Raw genomic sequence first — 27,413 nt, 5'->3', positions numbered from 1 at the left:
GAATCAAAGTAAGGAAGAAAACGGTAAACGCCCGAACAGGGACTCGAACCCTGGACCGTTAGGTTAAAAGCCTAACGCTCTACCAGCTGAGCTATCCGGGCACACTTCCTGCCTACCTGGAAAACCTAGTCATATATCTCCCATTTATGGAATAAATTCAAGCGTTCTTTCTCTGAACACTGACAAAAATGGAGGAAAGTGCTGCATATTTTTTGGAGGGCAGTCAATTTAATATCACAGTAATTATATTTTGAGAAGGAAGACTCCGATCTCTTACCCGCTGGTGATGTCCTATACACATTGTATCAACGATTAATACATTTTGTGGCAAAATATATATTCTTTGAAGTAGTTTTGGGCAGAATTCATGGCAGAAAGAGCAGCACTTTTTTTATTATTTGAACTTTGTTATTTTGAAACAAAATGCGGCAATTATTAGTGATAAGCTTATGTCGTGTCATATTTCTCCCATATATGTAATAAATTCAAGCGTTCTTTCTCTGAACACTGACAAAAATGGCGGAAAGTGCTGGATATTTTTTGGAGGGCAGTCACTTTTGTATCACATGAAATATATTTTGAGAAGGAAGACTCCGATCTCTTACCCGCTGGTGATGTCCTATACACATTGTATCAACGATTAATACATTTTGTGGCAAAATATATATTCTTCGGAGATATTTTGGGCAGAATTCAGGGCAGCAAGAGAAATCGTGACCCACTTTTTACTATCATTTTTGAACTTTGTTATTTTGAAATAAAATGCTGCAATTATTAGTGATAAGCTTATGTCGTGTCTTGAACAGTGTTCGATTTATTTCTGAATTTGAATGTGTGTATAGTGGGACACACGAGAAATTTGAATATAGTCGTTCTGGATGCAAACATATTCCTACAAATATCATAAAAACGACATAATATATGTTCAGTATAGGTATTAGTTGTTGGTGCACACAAGATTATTTTGCCTATTTTCTAGATATAATGCATTTCATTTGCCTAATTTGAATCATTTAGTGTCCAAACGAATCAAAGTAAGGAAGAAAACGGTAACCGCCCGAACAGGGTCTCGAACCCTGGACCGTTAGGTTAAAAGCCTAACGCTCTACCAGCTGAGCATTCCGGGCACACTTACTGCCTACCTGGAAAACCTAGTCATATATCTCCCATGTATGTAATAAATTCAAGCGTTCTTTTTCTGAACACTGACAAAAATGGCGGAAAGTGCTGGATATTTTTTGGAGGGCAGTCACTTTAATATCACATGAAATATATTTTGAGAAGGCAGACTACGATCTCTTACCCGCTGGTGATGTCCTATACACATTGTATCAACGATTAATACATTTTGTGGCAAAATATATATTCTTTGGAGATGTTTTGGGCAGAATTCAGGGCAGCAAGAGAAATCGTGACCCACTTTTTACTATCATTTTTGAACTTTGTTATTTTGAAATAAAATGCTGCAATTATTAGTGATAAGCTTATGTCGTGTCTTGAACACTGTTCGATTTATTTCTGAATTTGAATGTGTGTATAGTGGGACACACGAGAAATTTGAATATAGTCGTTCTGGATGCAAACATATTCCTACAAATATCATAAAAATGACATAATATAAGTTCAATATGGGTATAAGTTGTTGGTGCACATAAGATTATTTTGCCCATTTTCTAGATATAATGCATTTTCGTTTGCCTAATTTGAATCATTTAGTGGCCAAACGAATCAAAGTAAGGAAGAAAACGGTAACCGCCCGAACAGGGACTCGAACCCTGGACCGTTAGGTTAAAAGCCTAACGCTCTACCAGCTCAGCTTTCCGGGCACAGTTACTCCAAACGTGGAAAACCTTGTCATATATCGCCATATATGTAATAAATTCAAGCGTTCTTTCTCTGAACACTGACAAAAATGGCGGAAAGTGCTGGATATTTAATTTAATATCACATGAAATATATTTTGAGAAGGCAGACTCCGATCTCTTACCCGCTGGTGATGTCCTATACACATTGTATCAACGATTAATACATTTTGTGGCCCAAATATATTCTTTGGAGATGTTTTGGGCAGAATTCAGGGCAGCAAGAGAAATCGTGACCCACTATTTTCTATCATTTTTGAACTTTGTTATTTTGAAATAGAATGCTGCAATTAATAATGATAAGCTTATGTCGTGGGCAGAATTCAGAACACTGCCTACCTAGAAAACCTAGTCATATATCTCCCATATATGTAATAAATTCAAGCGTTCTTTCTCTGAACACTGACAAAAATGGCGGAAAGTGCTGGATATTTTTTGGAGGGCAGTCACTTTAATATCACATGAAATATATTTTGAGAAGACAGACTACGATCTCTTACCCGCTGGTGATGTCCTATACACATTGTATCAACGATTAATACATTTTGTGGCAAAATATATATTCTTTGGAGATGTTTTGGGCAGAATTCAGGGCAGCAAGAGAAATCGTGACCCACTTTTTACTATCATTTTTGAACTTTGTTATTTTGAAATAAAATGCTGCAATTATTAGTGATAAGCGTATGTCGTGTCTTGAACACTGTTCGATTTATTTCTGAATTTGAATGTGTGTATAGTGGGACACACGAGAAATTTGAATATAGTCGTTCTGGATTCCTACAAATATCATAAAAATGACATAATATAAGTTCAATATGGGTATTATTTATTGGTGCACACAAGATTATTTTGCCCATTTTCTAGATATAATGCATTTTCGTTTGCCTAATTTGAGTAATCTAGTGGCCAAATGAATCAAAGTAAGGAAGAAAACGGTAACCGCCCGAACAGGGACTCGAACCCTTGACCGTTAGGTTAAAAGCCTAACGCTCTACCAGCTGAGCTATCCGGGCACACTTACTGTCTACCTGGAAAACCTAGTCATATATCTCCCATATATGTAATAAATTCAAGCGTTCTTTCTCTGAACACTGACAAAAATGGCGGAAAGTGCTGGATATTTAATTTAATATCACATGAAATATATTTTGAGAAGGCAGACTCCGATCTCTTACCCGCTGGTGATGTCCTATACACATTGTATCAACGATTAATACATTTTGTGGCCCAAATATATTCTTTGGAGATGTTTTGGGCAGAATTCAGGGCAGCAAGAGAAATCGTGACCCACTATTTTCTATCATTTTTGAACTTTGTTATTTTGAAATAGAATGCTGCAATTAATAATGATAAGCTTATGTCGTGGGCAGAATTCAGAACACTGCCTACCTAGAAAACCTAGTCATATATCTCCCATATATGTAATAAATTCAAGCGTTCTTTCTCTGAACACTGACAAAAATGGCGGAAAGTGCTGGATATTTTTTGGAGGGCAGTCACTTTAGTATCACATGAAATATATTTTGAGAAGGAAGACTCCGATCTCTTACCCGCTGGTGATGTCCTATACACATTGTATCAACGATTAATACATTTTGTGGCAAAATATATATTCTTCGGAGATATTTTGGGCAGAATTCAGGGCAGCAAGAGAAATCGTGACCCACTTTTTACTATCATTTTTGAACTTTGTTATTTTGAAATAAAATGCTGCAATTATTAGTGATAAGCTTATGTCGTGTCTTGAACAGTGTTCGATTTATTTCTGAATTTGAATGTGTGTATAGTGGGACACACGAGAAATTTGAATATAGTCGTTCTGGATGCAAACATATTCCTACAAATATCATAAAAACGACATAACATATGTTCAGTATAGGTATTAGTTGTTGGTGCACACAAGATTATTTTGCCTATTTTCTAGATATAATGCATTTCATTTGCCTAATTTGAATCATTTAGTGTCCAAACGAATCAAAGTAAGGAAGAAAACGGTAACCGCCCGAACAGGGACTCGAACCCTGGACCGTTAGGTTAAAAGCCAAACGCTCTACCAGCTGAGCATTCCGGGCACACTTACTGCCTACCTGGAAAACCTAGTCATATATCTCCCATGTATGTAATAAATTCAAGCGTTCTTTTTCTGAACACTGACAAAAATGGCGGAAAGTGCTGGATATTTTTTGGAGGGCAGTCACTTTAATATCACACCAAATATATTTTGAGAAGGCAGACTACGATCTCTTACCCGCTGGTGATGTCCTATACACATTGTATCAACGATTAATACATTTTGTGGCAAAATATATATTCTTTGGAGATGTTTTGGGCAGAATTCAGGGCAGCAAGAGAAATCGTGACCCACTTTTTACTATCATTTTTGAACTTTGTTATTTTGAAATAAAATGCTGCAATTATTAGTGATAAGCTTATGTCGTGTCTTGAACACTGTTCGATTTATTTCTGAATTTGAATGTGTGTATAGTGGGACACACGAGAAATTTGAATATAGTCGTTCTGGATGCAAACATATTCCTACAAATATCATAAAAATGACATAATATAAGTTCAATATGGGTATAAGTTGTTGGTGCACATAAGATTATTTTGCCCATTTTCTAGATATAATGCATTTTCGTTTGCCTAATTTGAATGATTTAGTGGCCAAACGAATCAAAGTAAGGAAGAAAACGGTAACCGCCCGAACAGGGACTCGAACCCTGGACCGTTAGGTTAAAAGCCTAACGCTCTACCAGCTCAGCTTTCCGGGCACAGTTACTCCAAACGTGGAAAACCTTGTCATATAACGCCATATATGTAATAAATTCAAGCGTTCTTTCTCTGAACACTGACAAAAATGGCGGAAAGTGCTGGATATTTAATTTAATATCACATGAAATATATTTTGAGAAGGCAGACTCCGATCTCTTACCCGCTGGTGATGTCCTATACACATTGTATCAACGATTAATACATTTTGTGGCCCAAATATATTCTTTGGAGATGTTTTGGGCAGAATTCAGGGCAGCAAGAGAAATCGTGACCCACTATTTTCTATCATTTTTGAACTTTGTTATTTTGAAATAGAATGCTGCAATTAATAATGATAAGCTTATGTCGTGGGCAGAATTCAGAACACTGCCTACCTAGAAAACCTAGTCATATATCTCCCATATATGTAATAAATTCAAGCGTTCTTTCTCTGAACACTGACAAAAATGGCGGAAAGTGCTGGATATTTTTTGGAGGGCACTCACTTTAATATCACATGAAATATATTTTGAGAAGACAGACTACGATCTCTTACCCGCTGGTGATGTCCTATACACATTGTATCAACGATTAATACATTTTGTGGCAAAATATATATTCTTTGGAGATGTTTTGGGCAGAATTCAGGGCAGCAAGAGAAATCGTGACCCACTTTTTACTATCATTTTTGAACTTTGTTATTTTGAAATAAAATGCTGCAATTATTAGTGATAAGCGTATGTCGTGTCTTGAACACTGTTCGATTTATTTCTGAATTTGAATGTGTGTATAGTGGGACACACGAGAAATTTGAATATAGTCGTTCTGGATTCCTACAAATATCATAAAAATGACATAATATAAGTTCAATATGGGTATTATTTATTGGTGCACACAAGATTATTTTGCCCATTTTCTAGATATAATGCATTTTCGTTTGCCTAATTTGAGTAATCTAGTGGCCAAATGAATCAAAGTAAGGAAGAAAACGGTAACCGCCCGAACAGGGACTCGAATCCTTGACCGTTAGGTTAAAAGCCTAACGCTCTACCAGCTGAGCTATCCGGGCACACTTACTGTCTACCTGGAAAACCTAGTCATATATCTCCCATATATGTAATAAATTCAAGCGTTCTTTCTCTGAACACTGACAAAAATGGCGGAAAGTGCTGGATATTTAATTTAATATCACATGAAATATATTTTGAGAAGGCAGACTCCGATCTCTTACCCGCTGGTGATGTCCTATACACATTGTATCAACGATTAATACATTTTGTGGCCCAAATATATTCTTTGGAGATGTTTTGGGCAGAATTCAGGGCAGCAAGAGAAATCGTGACCCACTATTTTCTATCATTTTTGAACTTTGTTATTTTGAAATAGAATGCTGCAATTAATAATGATAAGCTTATGTCGTGGGCAGAATTCAGAACACTGCCTACCTAGAAAACCTAGTCATATATCTCCCATATATGTAATAAATTCAAGCGTTCTTTCTCTGAACACTGACAAAAATGGCGGAAAGTGCTGGATATTTTTTGGAGGGCAGTCACTTTAGTATCACATGAAATATATTTTGAGAAGGTAGACTCCGATCTCTTACCCGCTGGTGATGTCCTATACACATTGTATCAACGATTAATACATTTTGTGGCAAAATATATATTCTTCGGAGATATTTTGGGCAGAATTCAGGGCAGCAAGAGAAATCGTGACCCACTTTTTACTATCATTTTTGAACTTTGTTATTTTGAAATAAAATGCTGCAATTATTAGTGATAAGCTTATGTCGTGTCTTGAACAGTGTTCGATTTATTTCTGAATTTGAATGTGTGTATAGTGGGACACACGAGAAATTTGAATATAGTCGTTCTGGATGCAAACATATTCCTACAAATATCATAAAAACGACATAATATATGTTCAGTATAGGTATTAGTTGTTGGTGCACACAAGATTATTTTGCCTATTTTCTAGATATAATGCATTTCATTTGCCTAATTTGAATCATTTAGTGTCCAAACGAATCAAAGTAAGGAAGAAAACGGTAACCGCCCGAACAGGGACTCGAACCCTGGACCGTTAGGTTAAAAGCCTAACGCTCTACCAGCTGAGCTATCCGGGCACACTTCCTGCCTACCTGGAAAACCTAGTCATATATCTCCCATTTATGGAATAAATTCAAGCGTTCTTTCTCTGAACACTGACAAAAAAGGAGGAAAGTGCTGCATATTTTTTGGAGGGCAGTCAATTTAATATCACAGTAATTATATTTTGAGAAGGAAGACTCCGATCTCTTACCCGCTGGTGATGTCCTATACACATTGTATCAACGATTAATACATTTTTTGGCAAAATATATATTCTTTAAAGTTGTTTTGGGCAGAATTCATGGCAGAAAGAGCAGCACTTTTTTTTATTATTTGAACTTTGTTATTTTGAAACAAAATGCTGCACTTATTAGTGATAAGCTTATGTCGTGTCATATATCTCCCATATATGTAATAAATTCAAGCGTTCTTTCTCTGAACACTGACAAAAATGGCGGAAAGTGCTGGATATTTTTTGGAGGGCAGTCACTTTAGTATCACATGAAATATATTTTGAGAAGGAAGACTCCGATCTCTTACCCGCTGGTGATGTCCTATACACATTGTATCAACGATTAATACATTTTGTGGCAAAATATATATTCTTCGGAGATATTTTGGGCAGAATTCAGGGCAGCAAGAGAAATCGTGACCCACTTTTTACTATCATTTTTGAACTTTGTTATTTTGAAATAAAATGCTGCAATTATTAGTGATAAGCTTATGTCGTGTCTTGAACAGTGTTCGATTTATTTCTGAATTTGAATGTGTGTATAGTGGGACACACGAGAAATTTGAATATAGTCGTTCTGGATGCAAACATATTCCTACAAATATCATAAAAACGACATAACATATGTTCAGTATAGGTATTAGTTGTTGGTGCACACAAGATTATTTTGCCTATTTTCTAGATATAATGCATTTCATTTGCCTAATTTGAATCATTTAGTGTCCAAACGAATCAAAGTAAGGAAGAAAACGGTAACCGCCCGAACAGGGACTCGAACCCTGGACCGTTACGTTAAAAGCCAAACGCTCTACCAGCTGAGCATTCCGGGCACACTTACTGCCTACCTGGAAAACCTAGTCATATATCTCCCATGTATGTAATAAATTCAAGCGTTCTTTTTCTGAACACTGACAAAAATGGCGGAAAGTGCTGGATATTTTTTGGAGGGCAGTCACTTTAATATCACACCAAATATATTTTGAGAAGGCAGACTACGATCTCTTACCCGCTGGTGATGTCCTATACACATTGTATCAACGATTAATACATTTTGTGGCAAAATATATATTCTTTGGAGATGTTTTGGGCAGAATTCAGGGCAGCAAGAGAAATCGTGACCCACTTTTTACTATCATTTTTGAACTTTGTTATTTTGAAATAAAATGCTGCAATTATTAGTGATAAGCTTATGTCGTGTCTTGAACACTGTTCGATTTATTTCTGAATTTGAATGTGTGTATAGTGGGACACACGAGAAATTTGAATATAGTCGTTCTGGATGCAAACATATTCCTACAAATATCATAAAAATGACATAATATAAGTTCAATATGGGTATAAGTTGTTGGTGCACATAAGATTATTTTGCCCATTTTCTAGATATAATGCATTTTCGTTTGCCTAATTTGAATGATTTAGTGGCCAAACGAATCAAAGTAAGGAAGAAAACGGTAACCGCCCGAACAGGGACTCGAACCCTGGACCGTTAGGTTAAAAGCCTAACGCTCTACCAGCTCAGCTTTCCGGGCACAGTTACTCCAAACGTGGAAAACCTTGTCATATAACGCCATATATGTAATAAATTCAAGCGTTCTTTCTCTGAACACTGACAAAAATGGCGGAAAGTGCTGGATATTTAATTTAATATCACATGAAATATATTTTGAGAAGGCAGACTCCGATCTCTTACCCGCTGGTGATGTCCTATACACATTGTATCAACGATTAATACATTTTGTGGCCCAAATATATTCTTTGGAGATGTTTTGGGCAGAATTCAGGGCAGCAAGAGAAATCGTGACCAACTATTTTCTATCATTTTTGAACTTTGTTATTTTGAAATAGAATGCTGCAATTAATAATGATAAGCTTATGTCGTGGGCAGAATTCAGAACACTGCCTACCTAGAAAACCTAGTCATATATCTCCCATATATGTAATAAATTCAAGCGTTCTTTCTCTGAACACTGACAAAAATGGCGGAAAGTGCTGGATATTTTTTGGAGGGCAGTCACTTTAATATCACATGAAATATATTTTGAGAAGACAGACTACGATCTCTTACCCGCTGGTGATGTCCTATACACATTGTATCAACGATTAATACATTTTGTGGCAAAATATATATTCTTTGGAGATGTTTTGGGCAGAATTCAGGGCAGCAAGAGAAATCGTGACCCACTTTTTACTATCATTTTTGAACTTTGTTATTTTGAAATAAAATGCTGCAATTATTAGTGATAAGCGTATGTCGTGTCTTGAACACTGTTCGATTTATTTCTGAATTTGAATGTGTGTATAGTGGGACACACGAGAAATTTGAATATAGTCGTTCTGGATTCCTACAAATATCATAAAAATGACATAATATAAGTTCAATATGGGTATTATTTATTGGTGCACACAAGATTATTTTGCCCATTTTCTAGATATAATGCATTTTCGTTTGCCTAATTTGAGTAATCTAGTGGCCAAATGAATCAAAGTAAGGAAGAAAACGGTAACCGCCCGAACAGGGACTCGAACCCTTGACCGTTAGGTTAAAAGCCTAACGCTCTACCAGCTGAGCTATCCGGGCACACTTCCTGCCTACCTGGAAAACCTAGTCATATATCTCCCATATATGTAATAAATTCAAGCGTTCTTTCTCTGAACACTGACAAAAATGGCGGAAAGTGCTGGATATTTAATTTAATATCACATGAAATATATTTTGAGAAGGCAGACTCCGATCTCTTACCCGCTGGTGATGTCCTATACACATTGTATCAACGATTAATACATTTTGTGGCCCAAATATATTCTTTGGAGATGTTTTGGGCAGAATTCAGGGCAGCAAGACAAATCGTGACCCACTATTTTCTATCATTTTTGAACTTTGTTATTTTGAAATAGAATGCTGCAATTAATAATGATAAGCTTATGTCGTGGGCAGAATTCAGAACACTGCCTACCTAGAAAACCTAGTCATATATCTCCCATATATGTAATAAATTCAAGCGTTCTTTCTCTGAACACTGACAAAAATGGCGGAAAGTGCTGGATATTTTTTGGAGGGCAGTCACTTTAATATCACATGAAATATATTTTGAGAAGACAGACTACGATCTCTTACCCGCTGGTGATGTCCTATACACATTGTATCAACGATTAATACATTTTGTGGCAAAATATATATTCTTTGGAGATGTTTTGGGCAGAATTCAGGGCAGCAAGAGAAATCGTGACCCACTTTTTACTATCATTTTTGAACTTTGTTATTTTGAAATAAAATGCTGCAATTATTAGTGATAAGCGTATGTCGTGTCTTGAACACTGTTCGATTTATTTCTGAATTTGAATGTGTGTATAGTGGGACACACGAGAAATTTGAATATAGTCGTTCTGGATTCCTACAAATATCATAAAAATGACATAATATAAGTTCAATATGGGTATTATTTATTGGTGCACACAAGATTATTTTGCCCATTTTCTAGATATAATGCATTTTCGTTTGCCTAATTTGAGTAATCTAGTGGCCAAATGAATCAAAGTAAGGAAGAAAACGGTAACCGCCCGAACAGGGACTCGAACCCTTGACCGTTAGGTTAAAAGCCTAACGCTCTACCAGCTGAGCTATCCGGGCACACTTCCTGCCTACCTGGAAAACCTAGTCATATATCTCCCATTTATGGAATAAATTCAAGCGTTCTTTCTCTGAACACTGACAAAAATGGAGGAAAGTGCTGCATATTTTTTGGAGGGCAGTCAATTTAATATCACAGTAATTATATTTTGAGAAGGAAGACTCCGATCTCTTACCCGCTGGTGATGTCCTATACACATTGTATCAACGATTAATACATTTTTTGGCAAAATATATATTCTTTAAAGTTGTTTTGGGCAGAATTCATGGCAGAAAGAGCAGCACTATTTTTTATTATTTGAACTTTGTTATTTTGAAACAAAATGCTGCAATTATTAGTGATAAGCTTATGTCGTGTCATATATCTCCCATATATGTAATAAATTCAAGCGTTCTTTCTCTGAACACTGACAAAAATGGCGGAAAGTGCTGGATATTTTTTGGAGGGCAGTCACTTTAGTATCACATGAAATATATTTTGAGAAGGAAGACTCCGATCTCTTACCCGCTGGTGATGTCCTATACACATTGTATCAACGATTAATACATTTTGTGGCAAAATATATATTCTTTGGAGATGTTTTGGGCAGAATTCAGGGCAGCAAGAGAAATCGTGACCCACTTTTTACTATCATTTTTGAACTTTGTTATTTTGAAATAAAATGCTGCAATTATTAGTGATAAGCTTATGTCGTGTCTTGAACACTGTTCGATTTATTTCTGAATTTGAATGTGTGTATAGTGGGACACACGAGAAATTTGAATATAGTCGTTCTGGATGCAAACATATTCCTACAAATATCATAAAAACGACATAATATATGTTCAGTATAGGTATTAGTTGTTGGTGCACACAAGATTATTTTGCCTATTTTCTAGATATAATGCATTTCATTTGCCTAATTTGAATCATTTAGTGTCCAAACGAATCAAAGTAAGGAAGAAAACGGTAACCGCCCGAACAGGGACTCGAACCCTGGACCGTTACGTTAAAAGCCAAACGCTCTACCAGCTGAGCATTCCGGGCACACTTACTGCCTACCTGGAAAACCTAGTCATATATCTCCCATGTATGTAATAAATTCAAGCGTTCTTTTTCTGAACACTGACAAAAATGGCGGAAAGTGCTGGATATTTTTTGGAGGGCAGTCACTTTAATATCACACCAAATATATTTTGAGAAGGCAGACTACGATCTCTTACCCGCTGGTGATGTCCTATACACATTGTATCAACGATTAATACATTTTGTGGCAAAATATATATTCTTTGGAGATGTTTTGGGCAGAATTCAGGGCAGCAAGAGAAATCGTGACCCACTTTTTACTATCATTTTTGAACTTTGTTATTTTGAAATAAAATGCTGCAATTATTAGTGATAAGCTTATGTCGTGTCTTGAACACTGTTCGATTTATTTCTGAACTTGAATGTGTGTATAGTGGGACACACGAGAAATTTGAATATAGTCGTTCTGGATGCAAACATATTCCTACAAATATCATAAAAATGACATAATATAAGTTCAATATGGGTATAAGTTGTTGGTGCACATAAGATTATTTTGCCCATTTTCTAGATATAATGCATTTTCGTTTGCCTAATTTGAATCATTTAGTGGCCAAACGAATCAAAGTAAGGAAGAAAACGGTAACCGCCCGAACAGGGACTCGAACCCTGGACCGTTAGGTTAAAAGCCTAACGCTCTACCAGCTCAGCTTTCCGGGCACAGTTACTCCAAACGTGGAAAACCTTGTCATATATCGCCATATATGTAATAAATTCAAGCGTTCTTTCTCTGAACACTGACAAAAATGGCGGAAAGTGCTGGATATTTAATTTAATATCACATGAAATATATTTTGAGAAGGCAGACTCCGATCTCTTACCCGCTGGTGATGTCCTATACACATTGTATCAACGATTAATACATTTTGTGGCCCAAATATATTCTTTGGAGATGTTTTGGGCAGAATTCAGGGCAGCAAGGGAAATCGTGACCCACTATTTTCTATCATTTTTGAACTTTGTTATTTTGAAATAGAATGCTGCAATTAATAATGATAAGCTTATGTCGTGGGCAGAATTCAGAACACTGCCTACCTGGAAAACCTAGTCATATATCTCCCATATATGTAATAAATTCAAGCGTTCTTTCTCTGAACACTGACAAAAATGGCGGAAAGTGCTGGATATTTTTTGGAGGGCAGTCACTTTAATATCACATGAAATATATTTTGAGAAGGCAGACTACGATCTCTTACCCGCTGGTGATGTCCTATACACATTGTATCAACGATTAATACATTTTGTGGCAAAATATATATTCTTTGGAGATGTTTTGGGCAGAATTCAGGGCAGCAAGAGAAATCGTGACCCACTTTTTACTATCATTTTTGAACTTTGTTATTTTGAAATAAAATGCTGCAATTATTAGTGATAAGCGTATGTCGTGTCTTGAACACTGTTCGATTTATTTCTGAATTTGAATGTGTGTATAGTGGGACACACGAGAAATTTGAATATAGTCGTTCTGGATTCCTACAAATATCATAAAAATGACATAATATAAGTTCAATATGGGTATTATTTATTGGTGCACACAAGATTATTTTGCCCATTTTCTAGATATAATGCATTTTCGTTTGCCTAATTTGAGTAATCTAGTGGCCAAATGAATCAAAGTAAGGAAGAAAACGGTAACCGCCCGAACAGGGACTCGAACCCTTGACCGTTAGGTTAAAAGCCTAACGCTCTACCAGCTGAGCTATCCGGGCACACTTACTGTCTACCTGGAAAACCTAGTCATATATCTCCCATATATGTAATAAATTCAAGCGTTCTTTCTCTGAACACTAACAAAAATGGCGGAAAGTGCTGGATATTTTTTGGAGGGCAGTCACTTTAATATCACATGAAATATATTTTGAGAAGGCAGACTCCGATCTCTTACCCTCTGGTGATGTCCTATACAAATTGTATCAACGATTAATACATTTTTTGGCCCAAATATATTCTTTGGAGATGTTTTGGGAAGAATTCAGGGCAGCAAGAGAAATCGTGACCCACAATTTTCTATCATTTTTGAACTTTGTTATTTTGAAATAGAATGCTGCAATTAATAATGATAACCTTATGTCGTGTTTTGAACACTGTTCGATTTATTTCTGAATTTGAATGTGTGTATAGTGGGACACACGAGAAATTTGAATATAGTAGTTCTGGATGCAAACATATTCCTACAAATATCATAAAAATGACATAATATAAGTTCAATATGGGTATTATTTATTGGTGCACACAAGATTATTTTGCCCATTTTCTAGATATAATGCATTTTCGTTTGCCTAATTTGAGTAAATTAGTGGCCAAATGAATCAAAGTAAGGAAGAAAACGGTAAACGCCCGAACAGGGACTCGAACCCTGGACTGTTAGGTTAAAAGCCTAACGCTCTACCAGCTGAGCTATCCGGGCACACTTCCTGCCTACCTGGAAAACCTAGTCATATATCTCCCATTTATGGAATAAATTCAAGCGTTCTTTCTCTGAACACTGACAAAAATGGAGGAAAGTGCTGCATATTTTTTGGAGGGCAGTCAATTTAATATCACAGTAATTATATTTTGAGAAGGAAGACTCCGATCTCTTACCCGCTGGTGATGTCCTATACACATTGTATCAACGATTAATACATTTTGTGGCAAAATATATATTCTTTGAAGTAGTTTTGGGCAGAATTCATGGCAGAAAGAGCAGCACTTTTTTTATTATTTGAACTTTGTTATTTTGAAACAAAATGCTGCAATTATTAGTGATAAGCTTATGTCGTGTCATATATCTCCCATATATGTAATAAATTCAAGCGTTCTTTCTCTGAACACTGACAAAAATGGCGGAAAGTGCTGGATATTTTTTGGAGGGCAGTCACTTTAGTATCACATGAAATATATTTTGAGAAGGAAGACTCCGATCTCTTACCCGCTGGTGATGTCCTATACACATTGTATCAACGATTAATACATTTTGTGGCAAAATATATATTCTTCGGAGATATTTTGGGCAGAATTCAGGGCAGCAAGAGAAATCGTGACCCACTTTTTACTATCATTTTTGAACTTTGTTATTTTGAAATAAAATGCTGCAATTATTAGTGATAAGCTTATGTCGTGTCTTGAACAGTGTTCGATTTATTTCTGAATTTGAATGTGTGTATAGTGGGACACACGAGAAATTTGAATATAGTCGTTCTGGATGCAAACATATTCCTACAAATATCATAAAAACGACATAATATATGTTCAGTATAGGTATTAGTTGTTGGTGCACACAAGATTATTTTGCCTATTTTCTAGATATAATGCATTTCATTTGCCTAATTTGAATCATTTAGTGTCCAAACGAATCAAAGTAAGGAAGAAAACGGTAACCGCCCGAACAGGGTCTCGAACCCTGGACCGTTAGGTTAAAAGCCTAACGCTCTACCAGCTGAGCATTCCGGGCACACTTACTGCCTACCTGGAAAACCTAGTCATATATCTCCCATGTATGTAATAAATTCAAGCGTTCTTTTTCTGAACACTGACAAAAATGGCGGAAAGTGCTGGATATTTTTTGGAGGGCAGTCACTTTAATATCACATGAAATATATTTTGAGAAGGCAGACTACGATCTCTTACCCGCTGGTGATGTCCTATACACATTGTATCAACGATTAATACATTTTGTGGCAAAATATATATTCTTTGGAGATGTTTTGGGCAGAATTCAGGGCAGCAAGAGAAATCGTGACCCACTTTTTACTATCATTTTTGAACTTTGTTATTTTGAAATAAAATGCTGCAATTATTAGTGATAAGCTTATGTCGTGTCTTGAACACTGTTCGATTTATTTCTGAATTTGAATGTGTGTATAGTGGGACACACGAGAAATTTGAATATAGTCGTTCTGGATGCAAACATATTCCTACAAATATCATAAAAATGACATAATATAAGTTCAATATGGGTATAAGTTGTTGGTGCACATAAGATTATTTTGCCCATTTTCTAGATATAATGCATTTTCGTTTGCCTAATTTGAATCATTTAGTGGCCAAACGAATCAAAGTAAGGAAGAAAACGGTAACCGCCCGAACAGGGACTCGAACCCTGGACCGTTAGGTTAAAAGCCTAACGCTCTACCAGCTCAGCTTTCCGGGCACAGTTACTCCAAACGTGGAAAACCTTGTCATATATCGCCATATATGTAATAAATTCAAGCGTTCTTTCTCTGAACACTGACAAAAATGGCGGAAAGTGCTGGATATTTAATTTAATATCACATGAAATATATTTTGAGAAGGCAGACTCCGATCTCTTACCCGCTGGTGATGTCCTATACACATTGTATCAACGATTAATACATTTTGTGGCCCAAATATATTCTTTGGAGATGTTTTGGGCAGAATTCAGGGCAGCAAGAGAAATCGTGACCCACTATTTTCTATCATTTTTGAACTTTGTTATTTTGAAATAGAATGCTGCAATTAATAATGATAAGCTTATGTCGTGGGCAGAATTCAGAACACTGCCTACCTAGAAAACCTAGTCATATATCTCCCATATATGTAATAAATTCAAGCGTTCTTTCTCTAAACACTGACAAAAATGGCGGAAAGTGCTGGATATTTTTTGGAGGGCAGTCACTTTAATATCACATGAAATATATTTTGAGAAGACAGACTACGATCTCTTACCCGCTGGTTTTGTCCTATACACATTGTATCAACGATTAATACATTTTGTGGCAAAATATATATTCTTTGGAGATGTTTTGGGCAGAATTCAGGGCAGCAAGAGAAATCGTGACCCACTTTTTACTATCATTTTTGAACTTTGTTATTTTGAAATAAAATGCTGCAATTATTAGTGATAAGCGTATGTCGTGTCTTGAACACTGTTCGATTTATTTCTGAATTTGAATGTGTGTATAGTGGGACACACGAGAAATTTGAATATAGTCGTTCTGGATTCCTACAAATATCATAAAAATGACATAATATAAGTTCAATATGGGTATTATTTATTGGTGCACACAAGATTATTTTGCCCATTTTCTAGATATAATGCATTTTCGTTTGCCTAATTTGAGTAATCTAGTGGCCAAATGAATCAAAGTAAGGAAGAAAACGGTAACCGCCCGAACAGGGACTCGAACCCTTGACCGTTAGGTTAAAAGCCTAACGCTCTACCAGCTGAGCTATCCGGGCACACTTACTGTCTACCTGGAAAACCTAGTCATATATCTCCCATATATGTAATAAATTCAAGCGTTCTTTCTCTGAACACTGACAAAAATGGCGGAAAGTGCTGGATATTTAATTTAATATCACATGAAATATATTTTGAGAAGGCAGACTCCGATCTCTTACCCGCTGGTGATGTCCTATACACATTGTATCAACGATTAATACATTTTGTGGCCCAAATATATTCTTTGGAGATGTTTTGGGCAGAATTCAGGGCAGCAAGAGAAATCGTGACCCACTATTTTCTATCATTTTTGAACTTTGTTATTTTGAAATAGAATGCTGCAATTAATAATGATAAGCTTATGTCGTGGGCAGAATTCAGAACACTGCCTACCTAGAAAACCTAGTCATATATCTCCCATATATGTAATAAATTCAAGCGTTCTTTCTCTGAACACTGACAAAAATGGCGGAAAGTGCTGGATATTTTTTGGAGGGCAGTCACTTTAATATCACATGAAATATATTTTGAGAAGACAGACTACGATCTCTTACCCGCTGGTGATGTCCTATACACATTGTATCAACGATTAATACATTTTGTGGCAAAATATATATTCTTTGGAGATGTTTTGGGCAGAATTCAGGGCAGCAAGAGAAATCGTGACCCACTTTTTACTATCATTTTTGAACTTTGTTATTTTGAAATAAAATGCTGCAATTATTAGTGATAAGCGTATGTCGTGTCTTGAACACTGTTCGATTTATTTCTGAATTTGAATGTGTGTATAGTGGGACACACGAGAAATTTGAATATAGTCGTTCTGGATTCCTACAAATATCATAAAAATGACATAATATAAGTTCAATATGGGTATTATTTATTGGTGCACACAAGATTATTTTGCCCATTTTCTAGATATAATGCATTTTCGTTTGCCTAATTTGAGTAATCTAGTGGCCAAATGAATCAAAGTAAGGAAGAAAACGGTAACCGCCCGAACAGGGACTCGAACCCTTGACCGTTAGGTTAAAAGCCTAACGCTCTACCAGCTGAGCTATCCGGGCACACTTACTGTCTACCTGGAAAACCTAGTCATATATCTCCCATATATGTAATAAATTCAAGCGTTCTTTCTCTGAACACTAACAAAAATGGCGGAAAGTGCTGGATATTTTTTGGAGGGCAGTCACTTTAATATCACATGAAATATATTTTGAGAAGGCAGACTCCGATCTCTTACCCTCTGGTGATGTCCTATACAAATTGTATCAACGATTAATACATTTTTTGGCCCAAATATATTCTTTGGAGATGTTTTGGGAAGAATTCAGGGCAGCAAGAGAAATCGTGACCCACAATTTTCTATCATTTTTGAACTTTGTTATTTTGAAATAGAATGCTGCAATTAATAATGATAACCTTATGTCGTGTTTTGAACACTGTTCGATTTATTTCTGAATTTGAATGTGTGTATAGTGGGACACACGAGAAATTTGAATATAGTAGTTCTGGATGCAAACATATTCCTACAAATATCATAAAAATGACATAATATAAGTTCAATATGGGTATTATTTATTGGTGCACACAAGATTATTTTGCCCATTTTCTAGATATAATGCATTTTCGTTTGCCTAATTTGAGTAAATTAGTGGCCAAATGAATCAAAGTAAGGAAGAAAACGGTAAACGCCCGAACAGGGACTCGAACCCTGGACTGTTAGGTTAAAAGCCTAACGCTCTACCAGCTGAGCTATCCGGGCACACTTCCTGCCTACCTGGAAAACCTAGTCATATATCTCCCATTTATGGAATAAATTCAAGCGTTCTTTCTCTGAACACTGACAAAAATGGAGGAAAGTGCTGCATATTTTTTGGAGGGCAGTCAATTTAATATCACAGTAATTATATTTTGAGAAGGAAGACTCCGATCTCTTACCCGCTGGTGATGTCCTATACACATTGTATCAACGATTAATACATTTTGTGGCAAAATATATATTCTTTGAAGTAGTTTTGGGCAGAATTCATGGCAGAAAGAGCAGCACTTTTTTTATTATTTGAACTTTGTTATTTTGAAACAAAATGCTGCAATTATTAGTGATAAGCTTATGTCGTGTCATATATCTCCCATATATGTAATAAATTCAAGCGTTCTTTCTCTGAACACTGACAAAAATGGCGGAAAGTGCTGGATATTTTTTGGAGGGCAGTCACTTTAGTATCACATGAAATATATTTTGAGAAGGAAGACTCCGATCTCTTACCCGCTGGTGATGTCCTATACACATTGTATCAACGATTAATACATTTTGTGGCAAAATATATATTCTTCGGAGATATTTTGGGCAGAATTCAGGGCAGCAAGAGAAATCGTGACCCACTTTTTACTATCATTTTTGAACTTTGTTATTTTGAAATAAAATGCTGCAATTATTAGTGATAAGCTTATGTCGTGTCTTGAACAGTGTTCGATTTATTTCTGAATTTGAATGTGTGTATAGTGGGACACACGAGAAATTTGAATATAGTCGTTCTGGATGCAAACATATTCCTACAAATATCATAAAAACGACATAATATATGTTCAGTATAGGTATTAGTTGTTGGTGCACACAAGATTATTTTGCCTATTTTCTAGATATAATGCATTTCATTTGCCTAATTTGAATCATTTAGTGTCCAAACGAATCAAAGTAAGGAAGAAAACGGTAACCGCCCGAACAGGGTCTCGAACCCTGGACCGTTAGGTTAAAAGCCTAACGCTCTACCAGCTGAGCATTCCGGGCACACTTACTGCCTACCTGGAAAACCTAGTCATATATCTCCCATGTATGTAATAAATTCAAGCGTTCTTTTTCTGAACACTGACAAAAATGGCGGAAAGTGCTGGATATTTTTTGGAGGGCAGTCACTTTAATATCACATGAAATATATTTTGAGAAGGCAGACTACGATCTCTTACCCGCTGGTGATGTCCTATACACATTGTATCAACGATTAATACATTTTGTGGCAAAATATATATTCTTTGGAGATGTTTTGGGCAGAATTCAGGGCAGCAAGAGAAATCGTGACCCACTTTTTACTATCATTTTTGAACTTTGTTATTTTGAAATAAAATGCTGCAATTATTAGTGATAAGCTTATGTCGTGTCTTGAACACTGTTCGATTTATTTCTGAATTTGAATGTGTGTATAGTGGGACACACGAGAAATTTGAATATAGTCGTTCTGGATGCAAACATATTCCTACAAATATCATAAAAATGACATAATATAAGTTCAATATGGGTATAAGTTGTTGGTGCACATAAGATTATTTTGCCCATTTTCTAGATATAATGCATTTTCGTTTGCCTAATTTGAATCATTTAGTGGCCAAACGAATCAAAGTAAGGAAGAAAACGGTAACCGCCCGAACAGGGACTCGAACCCTGGACCGTTAGGTTAAAAGCCTAACGCTCTACCAGCTCAGCTTTCCGGGCACAGTTACTCCAAACGTGGAAAACCTTGTCATATATCGCCATATATGTAATAAATTCAAGCGTTCTTTCTCTGAACACTGACAAAAATGGCGGAAAGTGCTGGATATTTAATTTAATATCACATGAAATATATTTTGAGAAGGCAGACTCCGATCTCTTACCCGCTGGTGATGTCCTATACACATTGTATCAACGATTAATACATTTTGTGGCCCAAATATATTCTTTGGAGATGTTTTGGGCAGAATTCAGGGCAGCAAGAGAAATCGTGACCCACTATTTTCTATCATTTTTGAACTTTGTTATTTTGAAATAGAATGCTGCAATTAATAATGATAAGCTTATGTCGTGGGCAGAATTCAGAACACTGCCTACCTAGAAAACCTAGTCATATATCTCCCATATATGTAATAAATTCAAGCGTTCTTTCTCTGAACACTGACAAAAATGGCGGAAAGTGCTGGATATTTTTTGGAGGGCAGTCACTTTAATATCACATGAAATATATTTTGAGAAGACAGACTACGATCTCTTACCCGCTGGTTTTGTCCTATACACATTGTATCAACGATTAATACATTTTGTGGCAAAATATATATTCTTTGGAGATGTTTTGGGCAGAATTCAGGGCAGCAAGAGAAATCGTGACCCACTTTTTACTATCATTTTTGAACTTTGTTATTTTGAAATAAAATGCTGCAATTATTAGTGATAAGCGTATGTCGTGTCTTGAACACTGTTCGATTTATTTCTGAATTTGAATGTGTGTATAGTGGGACACACGAGAAATTTGAATATAGTCGTTCTGGATTCCTACAAATATCATAAAAATGACATAATATAAGTTCAATATGGGTATTATTTATTGGTGCACACAAGATTATTTTGCCCATTTTCTAGATATAATGCATTTTCGTTTGCCTAATTTGAGTAATCTAGTGGCCAAATGAATCAAAGTAAGGAAGAAAACGGTAACCGCCCGAACAGGGACTCGAACCCTTGACCGTTAGGTTAAAAGCCTAACGCTCTACCAGCTGAGCTATCCGGGCACACTTACTGTCTACCTGGAAAACCTAGTCATATATCTCCCATATATGTAATAAATTCAAGCGTTCTTTCTCTGAACACTGACAAAAATGGCGGAAAGTGCTGGATATTTAATTTAATATCACATGAAATATATTTTGAGAAGGCAGACTCCGATCTCTTACCCGCTGGTGATGTCCTATACACATTGTATCAACGATTAATACATTTTGTGGCCCAAATATATTCTTTGGAGATGTTTTGGGCAGAATTCAGGGCAGCAAGAGAAATCGTGACCCACTATTTTCTATCATTTTTGAACTTTGTTATTTTGAAATAGAATGCTGCAATTAATAATGATAAGCTTATGTCGTGGGCAGAATTCAGAACACTGCCTACCTAGAAAACCTAGTCATATATCTCCCATATATGTAATAAATTCAAGCGTTCTTTCTCTGAACACTGACAAAAATGGCGGAAAGTGCTGGATATTTTTTGGAGGGCAGTCACTTTAATATCACATGAAATATATTTTGAGAAGACAGACTACGATCTCTTACCCGCTGGTGATGTCCTATACACATTGTATCAACGATTAATACATTTTGTGGCAAAATATATATTCTTTGGAGATGTTTTGGGCAGAATTCAGGGCAGCAAGAGAAATCGTGACCCACTTTTTACTATCATTTTTGAACTTTGTTATTTTGAAATAAAATGCTGCAATTATTAGTGATAAGCGTATGTCGTGTCTTGAACACTGTTCGATTTATTTCTGAATTTGAATGTGTGTATAGTGGGACACACGAGAAATTTGAATATAGTCGTTCTGGATTCCTACAAATATCATAAAAATGACATAATATAAGTTCAATATGGGTATTATTTATTGGTGCACACAAGATTATTTTGCCCATTTTCTAGATATAATGCATTTTCGTTTGCCTAATTTGAGTAATCTAGTGGCCAAATGAATCAAAGTAAGGAAGAAAACGGTAACCGCCCGAACAGGGACTCGAACCCTTGACCGTTAGGTTAAAAGCCTAACGCTCTACCAGCTGAGCTATCCGGGCACACTTCCTGCCTACCTGGAAAACCTAGTCATATATCTCCCATTTATGGAATAAATTCAAGCGTTCTTTCTCTGAACACTGACAAAAATGGAGGAAAGTGCTGCATATTTTTTGGAGGGCAGTCAATTTAATATCACAGTAATTATATTTTGAGAAGGAAGACTCCGATCTCTTACCCGCTGGTGATGTCCTATACACATTGTATCAACGATTAATACATTTTGTGGCAAAATATATATTCTTTAAAGTTGTTTTGGGCAGAATTCATGGCAGAAAGAGCAGCACTTTTTTTTATTATTTGAAATTTGTTATTTTGAAACAAAATGCTGCAATTATTAGTGATAAGCTTATGTCGTGTCATATATCTCCCATATATGTAATAAATTCAAGCGTTCTTTCTCTGAACACTGACAAAAATGGCGGAAAGTGCTGGATATTTTTTGGAGGGCAGTCACTTTAGTATCACATGAAATATATTTTGAGAAGGAAGACTCCGATCTCTTACCCGCTGGTGATGTCCTATACACATTGTATCAACGATTAATACATTTTGTGGCAAAATATATATTCTTCGGAGATATTTTGGGCAGAATTCAGGGCAGCAAGAGAAATCGTGACCCACTTTTTACTATCATTTTTGAACTTTGTTATTTTGAAATAAAATGCTGCAATTATTAGTGATAAGCTTATGTCGTGTCTTGAACAGTGTTCGATTTATTTCTGAATTTGAATGTGTGTATAGTGGGACACACGAGAAATTTGAATATAGTCGTTCTGGATGCAAACATATTCCTACAAATATCATAAAAACGACATAATATATGTTCAGTATAGGTATTAGTTGTTGGTGCACACAAGATTATTTTGCCTATTTTCTAGATATAATGCATTTCATTTGCCTAATTTGAATCATTTAGTGTCCAAACGAATCAAAGTAAGGAAGAAAACGGTAACCGCCCGAACAGGGACTCGAACCCTGGACCGTTAGGTTAAAAGCCAAACGCTGTACCAGCTGAGCATTCCGGGCACACTTACTGCCTACCTGGAAAACCTAGTCATATATCTCCCATGTATGTAATAAATTCAAGCGTTCTTTTTCTGAACACTGACAAAAATGGCGGAAAGTGCTGGATATTTTTTGGAGGGCAGTCACTTTAATATCACACCAAATATATTTTGAGAAGGCAGACTACGATCTCTTACCCGCTGGTGATGTCCTATACACATTGTATCAACGATTAATACATTTTGTGGCAAAATATATATTCTTTGGAGATGTTTTGGGCAGAATTCAGGGCAGCAAGAGAAATCGTGACCCACTTTTTACTATCATTTTTGAACTTTGTTATTTTGAAATAAAATGCTGCAATTATTAGTGATAAGCTTATGTCGTGTCTTGAACACTGTTCGATTTATTTCTGAATTTGAATGTGTGTATAGTGGGACACACGAGAAATTTGAATATAGTCGTTCTGGATGCAAACATATTCCTACAAATATCATAAAAATGACATAATATAAGTTCAATATGGGTATAAGTTGTTGGTGCACATAAGATTATTTTGCCCATTTTCTAGATATAATGCATTTTCGTTTGCCTAATTTGAATCATTTAGTGGCCAAACGAATCAAAGTAAGGAAGAAAACGGTAACCGCCCGAACAGGGACTCGAACCCTGGACCGTTAGGTTAAAAGCCTAACGCTCTACCAGCTCAGCTTTCCGGGCACAGTTACTCCAAACGTGGAAAACCTTGTCATATATCGCCATATATGTAATAAATTCAAGCGTTCTTTCTCTGAACACTGACAAAAATGGCGGAAAGTGCTGGATATTTAATTTAATATCACATGAAATATATTTTGAGAAGGCAGACTCCGATCTCTTACCCGCTGGTGATGTCCTATACACATTGTATCAACGATTAATACATTTTGTGGCCCAAATATATTCTTTGGAGATGTTTTGGGCAGAATTCAGGGCAGCAAGAGAAATCGTGACCCACTATTTTCTATCATTTTTGAACTTTGTTATTTTGAAATAGAATGCTGCAATTAATAATGATAAGCTTATGTCGTGGGCAGAATTCAGAACACTGCCTACCTGGAAAACCTAGTCATATATCTCCCATATATGTAATAAATTCAAGCGTTCTTTCTCTGAACACTGACAAAAATGGCGGAAAGTGCTGGATATTTTTTGGAGGGCAGTCACTTTAATATCACATGAAATATATTTTGAGAAGGCAGACTACGATCTCTTACCCGCTGGTGATGTCCTATACACATTGTATCAACGATTAATACATTTTGTGGCAAAATATATATTCTTTGGAGATGTTTTGGGCAGAATTCAGGGCAGCAAGAGAAATCGTGACCCACTTTTTACTATCATTTTTGAACTTTGTTATTTTGAAATAAAATGCTGCAATTATTAGTGATAAGCGTATGTCGTGTCTTGAACACTGTTCGATTTATTTCTGAATTTGAATGTGTGTATAGTGGGACACACGAGAAATTTGAATATAGTCGTTCTGGATTCCTACAAATATCATAAAAATGACATAATATAAGTTCAATATGGGTATTATTTATTGGTGCACACAAGATTATTTTGCCCTTTTTCTAGATATAATGCATTTTCGTTTGCCTAATTTGAGTAATCTAGTGGCCAAATGAATCAAAGTAAGGAAGAAAACGGTAACCGCCCGAACAGGGACTCGAACCCTGGACCGTTAGGTTAAAAGCCTAACGCTCTACCAGCTGAGCTATCCGGGCACACTTACTGTCTACCTGGAAAACCTAGTCATATATCTCCCATATATGTAATAAATTCAAGCGTTCTTTCTCTGAACACTAACAAAAATGGCGGAAAGTGCTGGATATTTTTTGGAGGGCAGTCACTTTAATATCACATGAAATATATTTTGAGAAGGCAGACTCCGATCTCTTACCCTCTGGTGATGTCCTATACACATTGTATCAACGATTAATACATTTTTTGGCCCAAATATATTCTTTGGAGATGTTTTGGGAAGAATTCAGGGCAGCAAGAGAAATCGTGACCCACAATTTTCTATCATTTTTGAACTTTGTTATTTTGAAATAGAATGCTGCAATTAATAACGATAACCTTATGTCGTGTTTTGAACACTGTTCGATTTATTTCTGAATTTGAATGTGTGTATAGTGGGACACACGAGAAATTTGAATATAGTAGTTCTGGATGCAAACATATTCCTACAAATATCATAAAAATGACATAATATAAGTTCAATATGGGTATTATTTATTGGTGCACACAAGATTATTTTGCCCATTTTCTAGATATAATGCATTTTCGTTTGCCTAATTTGAGTAAATTAGTGGCCAAATGAATCAAAGTAAGGAAGAAAACGGTAAACGCCCGAACAGGGACTCGAACCCTGGACCGTTAAGTTAAAAGCCTAACGCTTTACCAGCTGAGCTATCCGGGCACACTTCCTGCCTACCTGGAAAACCTAGTCATATATCTCCCATTTATGGAATAAATTCAAGCGTTCTTTCTCTGAACACTGACAAAAATGGAGGAAAGTGCTGCATATTTTTTGGAGGGCAGTCAATTTAATATCACAGTAATTATATTTTGAGAAGGAAGACTCCGATCTCTTACCCGCTGGTGATGTCCTATACACATTGTATCAACGATTAATACATTTTGTGGCAAAATATATATTCTTTGAAGTTGTTTTGGGCAGAATTCATGGCAGAAAGAGCAGCACTTTTTTTATTATTTGAACTTTGTTATTTTGAAACAAAATGCTGCAATTATTAGTGATAAGCTTATGTCGTGTCATATATCTCCCATATATGTAATAAATTCAAGCGTTCTTTCTCTGAACACTGACAAAAATGGCGGAAAGTGCTGGATATTTTTTGGAGGGCAGTCACTTTAGTATCACATGAAATATATTTTGAGAAGGAAGACTCCGATCTCTTACCCGCTGGTGATGTCCTATACACATTGTATCAACGATTAATACATTTTGTGGCAAAATATATATTCTTCGGAGATATTTTGGGCAGAATTCAGGGCAGCAAGAGAAATCGTGACCCACTTTTTACTATCATTTTTGAACTTTGTTATTTTGAAATAAAATGCTGCAATTATTAGTGATAAGCTTATGTCGTGTCTTGAACAGTGTTCGATTTATTTCTGAATTTGAATGTGTGTATAGTGGGACACACGAGAAATTTGAATATAGTCGTTCTGGATGCAAACATATTCCTACAAATATCATAAAAACGACATAATATATGTTCAGTATAGGTATTAGTTGTTGGTGCACACAAGATTATTTTGCCTATTTTCTAGATATAATGCATTTCATTTGCCTAATTTGAATCATTTAGTGTCCAAACGAATCAAAGTAAGGAAGAAAACGGTAACCGCACGAACAGGGACTCGAACCCTGGACCGTTAGGTTAAAAGCCTAACGCTCTACCAGCTGAGCATTCCGGGCACACTTCCTGCCTACCTGGAAAACCTAGTCATATATCTCCCATGTATGTAATAAATTCAAGCGTTCTTTTTCTGAACACTGACAAAAATGGCGGAAAGTGCTGGATATTTTTTGGAGGGCAGTCACTTTAATATCACACCAAATATATTTTGAGAAGGCAGACTACGATCTCTTACCCGCTGGTGATGTCCTATACACATTGTATCAACGATTAATACATTTTGTGGCAAAATATATATTCTTTGGAGATGTTTTGGGCAGAATTCAGGGCAGCAAGAGAAATCGTGACCCACTTTTTACTATCATTTTTGAACTTTGTTATTTTGAAATAAAATGCTGCAATTATTAGTGATAAGCTTATGTCGTGTCTTGAACACTGTTCGATTTATTTCTGAATTTGAATGTGTGTATAGTGGGACACACGAGAAATTTGAATATAGTCGTTCTGGATGCAAACATATTCCTACAAATATCATAAAAATGACATAATATAAGTTCAATATGGGTATAAGTTGTTGGTGCACATAAG

The 27,413-nt window shown here is 35.9% G+C and overlaps 13 non-coding genes across 13 annotated transcripts; all 13 read right to left on the bottom strand.

Moving 5' to 3' along the window:
- Window positions 1-28: 28 nt before the first annotated feature.
- TRNAK-UUU (transfer RNA lysine (anticodon UUU)) lies at window positions 29-101 on the bottom strand. The gene has a single exon. It is a non-coding gene; the product is annotated as a tRNA-Lys (tRNA).
- Window positions 102-2,802: 2,701 nt separating this feature from the next.
- Window positions 2,803-2,875, bottom strand: TRNAK-UUU (transfer RNA lysine (anticodon UUU)). Its single transcript has one exon. It is a non-coding gene; the product is annotated as a tRNA-Lys (tRNA).
- Window positions 2,876-6,668: 3,793 nt separating this feature from the next.
- On the bottom strand, window positions 6,669-6,741 carry TRNAK-UUU (transfer RNA lysine (anticodon UUU)). The gene has a single exon. It is a non-coding gene; the product is annotated as a tRNA-Lys (tRNA).
- Window positions 6,742-9,443: 2,702 nt separating this feature from the next.
- TRNAK-UUU (transfer RNA lysine (anticodon UUU)) lies at window positions 9,444-9,516 on the bottom strand. Its single transcript has one exon. It is a non-coding gene; the product is annotated as a tRNA-Lys (tRNA).
- Window positions 9,517-10,493: 977 nt separating this feature from the next.
- TRNAK-UUU (transfer RNA lysine (anticodon UUU)) lies at window positions 10,494-10,566 on the bottom strand. The gene has a single exon. It is a non-coding gene; the product is annotated as a tRNA-Lys (tRNA).
- A 2,702-nt stretch (window positions 10,567-13,268) lies between these two features.
- TRNAK-UUU (transfer RNA lysine (anticodon UUU)) lies at window positions 13,269-13,341 on the bottom strand. The gene has a single exon. It is a non-coding gene; the product is annotated as a tRNA-Lys (tRNA).
- A 625-nt stretch (window positions 13,342-13,966) lies between these two features.
- TRNAK-UUU (transfer RNA lysine (anticodon UUU)) lies at window positions 13,967-14,039 on the bottom strand. Its single transcript has one exon. It is a non-coding gene; the product is annotated as a tRNA-Lys (tRNA).
- A 2,701-nt stretch (window positions 14,040-16,740) lies between these two features.
- TRNAK-UUU (transfer RNA lysine (anticodon UUU)) lies at window positions 16,741-16,813 on the bottom strand. Its single transcript has one exon. It is a non-coding gene; the product is annotated as a tRNA-Lys (tRNA).
- A 977-nt stretch (window positions 16,814-17,790) lies between these two features.
- On the bottom strand, window positions 17,791-17,863 carry TRNAK-UUU (transfer RNA lysine (anticodon UUU)). Its single transcript has one exon. It is a non-coding gene; the product is annotated as a tRNA-Lys (tRNA).
- A 625-nt stretch (window positions 17,864-18,488) lies between these two features.
- On the bottom strand, window positions 18,489-18,561 carry TRNAK-UUU (transfer RNA lysine (anticodon UUU)). The gene has a single exon. It is a non-coding gene; the product is annotated as a tRNA-Lys (tRNA).
- A 2,701-nt stretch (window positions 18,562-21,262) lies between these two features.
- On the bottom strand, window positions 21,263-21,335 carry TRNAK-UUU (transfer RNA lysine (anticodon UUU)). The gene has a single exon. It is a non-coding gene; the product is annotated as a tRNA-Lys (tRNA).
- Window positions 21,336-22,312: 977 nt separating this feature from the next.
- Window positions 22,313-22,385, bottom strand: TRNAK-UUU (transfer RNA lysine (anticodon UUU)). The gene has a single exon. It is a non-coding gene; the product is annotated as a tRNA-Lys (tRNA).
- A 2,702-nt stretch (window positions 22,386-25,087) lies between these two features.
- TRNAK-UUU (transfer RNA lysine (anticodon UUU)) lies at window positions 25,088-25,160 on the bottom strand. The gene has a single exon. It is a non-coding gene; the product is annotated as a tRNA-Lys (tRNA).
- Between the last annotated feature and the right edge of the window lie 2,253 nt (window positions 25,161-27,413).

Source organism: Lepisma saccharinum, chromosome 2, assembly GCF_977018435.1.
Source record: "Lepisma saccharinum chromosome 2, izLepSacc3.1, whole genome shotgun sequence".
In the NCBI taxonomy this organism is placed as follows: domain Eukaryota; kingdom Metazoa; phylum Arthropoda; class Insecta; order Zygentoma; family Lepismatidae; genus Lepisma; species Lepisma saccharinum.
This window is presented reverse-complemented; position numbering and strand designations above follow the sequence as displayed.